Source organism: Sorex fumeus, unplaced genomic scaffold, assembly GCF_029834395.1.
Source record: "Sorex fumeus unplaced genomic scaffold, SorFum_2.1 ptg000082l, whole genome shotgun sequence".
In the NCBI taxonomy this organism is placed as follows: Eukaryota; Metazoa; Chordata; class Mammalia; order Eulipotyphla; family Soricidae; genus Sorex; species Sorex fumeus.
The window spans coordinates 2,854,882-2,859,229 of record NW_026606139.1 but is presented as its reverse complement, the minus strand read 5'-3'; positions in this window follow the sequence as shown (position 1 = coordinate 2,859,229).

Below are 4,348 nucleotides of genomic sequence, written 5' to 3'. Positions count from 1 at the left end.
GAGAAGCGGCACCACTCCTCAACGCCGCGTAAACCGCCGCAGTTTAAACCCCGCGCGCCGGCGTCCCTGGAAACGTCATCACGCAGGCGCCGACCCGGCTTCCGCCCTCAGCACCGCCCCGCAGCGCCTTTCCGGAAGCGCTCCGAAGGCCTTCCGGCGTCCGGGACCGCCCACTCTCTGGCCACACCCCCCTCGAAGCTGCCTATTGGCCTAGGCGGCCCTGGCTTCCGCCCACAGCACCGCCCCGCAGCGCCTTTCCGGAAGCGCTCCGAAGGCCTTCCGGCGTCCGGGACCGCCCACTCTCTGGCCACACCCCCCTCGAAGCTGCCTATTGGCCTAGGCGGCGCTGGCTTCCGCCCACAGCGCCGCCCCGCAGAGCCTTTCCGGAAGCGCTCCGAAGGCCTTCCGGCGTCCGGGACCGCCCGCCCACTCTCTGGCCACGCCCCCAAAGCTGCCTATTGGTCTGGCCAACAACACAGGGCCGCCTATTGGTCTGGCCACACCCCCCCAGGACCGCCTCCTGCTCTGACCACACCCCCGGCGCTGTGCCTGCTGGGACATTGGCCTGTCGTGACACTTGACGTTGCGCGTCTTCTCCGACTTCCTGGGTCGCTAACGTGCTGTCCGAAAGCAGGGCCTCCGGATTCCTTGAACTCGAGTTTAGTGACCCCCAAAACGTTGGAAACGGGGCCAGAGGGGTCGTCCAGCGGGTCGGACGCTTGTTTGCTCGCGACTGTCCCGGGTTGGGTCCCCGACACCACATAGGGTCCCCTGGGGCCCCACCAGGAGTGATCCCTGAGCATCGCCGGGTGTGGACCTCAAACAAAAGAAATATTCAGGTTCAGGTCTCCTTTGCACGAGGGGGAGCTTGTTTTCCCCTTCGCGGGATTAGTATGAGGTTTCCAGGAGCGCCTGTGTTTGATACCCGCAAAGGGGCCGGCCGGGGCTCCAAGAACTGGAGCATCTGTTTCTCGTGCGGGAGGCGGGGGTTCAGTTCCCCAGAACCGCCGGGATTGACCTTAAGCACCTTCAGTTGTGGCCCCCCCAAAACAAACTAAAAATGTCACCGGGAAGAAGGGATACAGGACTGGGGTACTGCTGAACCTCGCTTGTTTTGTCTTTGAGCAAGAATAAGACAAAATGGTAGAGATCTATTCAAAAGAGAAGAAATAGCTCAGCTATGGATGAGGGTGGAGGGTGCTTTGAAAGAGTCAATTCTGGGTTTTGGGGTGAGAGCTTTTTTTTTGCTTTTTGGGTCACACCCGGCCATGCTCAGGGGTTAATCCTGGCACATGCACTCAGGAATCACTCCTGGCAGTGCTCGGGGGACCATATGGGATGCTGGGAATCGAACCTGTGTTGGCCACGTTGGCTGCGTGCAAGGCAAACGCCCTACCCGCTGTGCTATCGCTCAAGACCCCAGTGAGAGCTTGAGGATAATTAAGGGGAGAACTCTAGAAGACCGCAGTGTATGGCCCAACCCTTTTCCTGCAAAAAAAAAAAAATTAAGGGAGGAGTATGCATGAGGACTTGGTCCCCCCCTGTTGTACTATCTGTCACTCCAGCCCCTGGAAGAAATCTCTGAGGTGATATTTGTCCTAAGTCTAGAAAATAAGAACCAGTTAGTCAAAGTGGAGAAACAAAGTTGGAGGTCTTTTCAGGTTAAGATCTGAGGGGCTGGAGCATTAGTACAGCCGTTATAGCACTTGCTTTGCTCACGGCCAACCCATGTTCCAAACCCTGGACTTCATTTGGTCTCCTAAGCACCAGAAGTGATCCCTGTGCATAGAGCCAGCAGTAAACCCTGTGCTCCTCCAGGTTTGCCCCCCCCAAAGATACGTGAATAGGAGTCATTAGTATAGAGATTTAAGGCATCTGCATCACATATATTAGAACTCAGTTCAATTCCTGGTACTCTATCTGGTCCCTCAAGCATAACCAGGAGTGATTCCTGGGCACCCTGGTGTGTGTGTGTGTGTGTGTGTGTGTGTGTGTGTGTGTGTGTGTGTGCTGGGGGAGGAGAATGGTAGGTGAGGATAGTAGGTACAAAGGCCCTGAGTAAGGAAAGCATTTGGTTTTGTTTTGTAATATAAGATCCATGACCTACCCGTACATGGTGTTAACTGCAAACCACAAGACCCCCTGATTTCAGGGGAATGACTACCCCCGCCTTCCCTTGATGCAACCATTGATTGTAATTCTTTATCTTAGGATGTCCTTAATGTACTGTAGCTCCGATGTCATTTCTATACTTAATGCCAATAGCTGTCTCATGCTAGATAAGTCCCATGCTGTGTAGGTGCTCTGTGTAGGTGCTCTTGGAATCTTTAATCCCCAGCCAAGAACTTCAGGTGCTTTGCCCCGCTATTGTCCCGGGCCTGGCCCTCCAGGGAACTGCCCTCCCTGTTTTCTCTCCTAGTGTAGCTGGAGACACTAGGTAGGGAGAAAGAGGTGAGACTGTTTAGTATTTTGTAGCCTGTAATTATCATTGCGACTTTTGTTCTGATGAGAAGTTATTGAGGAATTTAATCAGGAGAGACAAAACCTGAGTTACATTTGATTCTGCTTGCTGCTGTGGTGGGCTGATTTGAGGGGCACGGGACTGGAAATGAGACCGTTTATTTTGCAAGTGATCGTGGTGGCCTACCCCGGGCCGTGACAGAGCTGTGTTGCTCATAGAACTGGTGCCTTGTGTTTGCGAAGTGCAGTGCATGGATTTTGCTGATGAGTGGGATGTGGGAAAGGAAAAAGAATGATCTTAGATGCTTCCCAGTTTCAGGCCAGCACAACTGGATCCATGACGGAACTTTCCCTTTAATAAAGGAGTAGAGTTTTGAGGGAAAAGTTAGTAGTTGAATATAATAAATAGGGACTAAGGGACAAATCAAGACTAGAGATGGAGATTTGACTTAGCAGTCATTTTATGTAGAATTATTTAATCATGGGCTGGAGTGATAGCACAGTGGGTAGGGGTTTGCCTTGCATGCGGCTGACCTGGCCGACCCGAGCTGATTCCTCCACCCTTCTCAGAGAGCCCGGCAAGCTACCGAGAGTATCTCGCCCACACGGCAAAGCCTGGCAAGCTACCCGTGACTTATTCGATATGCCAAACACAGTAACAACAAGTTGTGACGTTACTGGGCCCGCTCGAGCAAATCGATGAACAACGGGAGGATAGTGCCGTTTAATCATGGAATAGAATAAGGTCTCTTGGGGAGCTGGAGAGATAGTACAGTTGGTAGGGGGCTGTCTTGCATGTAGGTGACCACAGTTCGATCTCTGGCCCCCCATATGGTACCCTGAGCCCCACCAGGAGTGATCCCTAAGGGCAGAGGCAGAAGTAAGCCCTGTGAGACCCCCCAAGCCCCCCCCCGAAAAATAGAACGAGATACCTAGGAAAGAATTTAGATGCAGATAAGAACATCTATAGGGGCTAGAGTGGTAGTACCACAGGTAGGGTGCTTGCCTTGCACGCGATTGACCCAGGTTCAATCCTCAGGAGTAATTCCTGAGCATTGCTGGGTTTCCCCCAACACATACACAAAAAGAACATCTATAATTGAGCCATGGGGCATGTCAACATCTTGAATGCTGGAGGAGGAAGAGGAGGAGCATAGGAGAGGTGTCAGATTAGGGAAGAGGTTAAAAAAAAAATCAGAGAGTGGGAGCTAGGAAGAAGTGAAGGTAGGGCGAGAGAAATAGGTCAAAGGGCTAAGTGTATGCTTTGCATGCAGGAGGCTAGGGTTTGGTCCATCGATCCTGCTCATGCTTCCATGAGCACTGCCAGGTAAGGACCCCTCTCCCCACCAAAAAAAAAAAAAAAGTGAAGGGGATTATAACTCTGGAAAGTTGCAAAGAAATCAAGTGAGTGGGGCTGGAGTGATAACACAGCGGGTAGGGCATTTGCCTTGCACGCAGCCCGACCCTGGTTCGATCCCCAGCATCCCATATGGTCCCCTGAGCACGGCCAGGAGTAGTTCCTGAGTGCATGAGCCAGGAGTAACCCCTGAGCATCGCCGGGTGTGACCCAAAAAGCAAAAAAAAAAAAAAAAAATCAAGTGAGTGAGCATAGAGAAGTGTCCTTTAAAAAAATTTTTTTTGGTCCACCCACCAGGCGATGCTCAGGGCTTAGTTCTGGCTCTGAATTCAGGAATTACTTCTGGTGATACTCGGTGGACATATGAGATGTTGGGGGTCAAACCTGGGTTGGTTGTGTTCAGTGCAAGTGCCTTACCCTCTGTATTTTCTCTCCAGACCCAGAAGTACCCTTTCTGGACCCAAGAGAGCAGGAGTTAGGGTATTTGCCTTGCTGGTAGCAAACCTGGGTTCATCCCTAGCACCAGCGCAG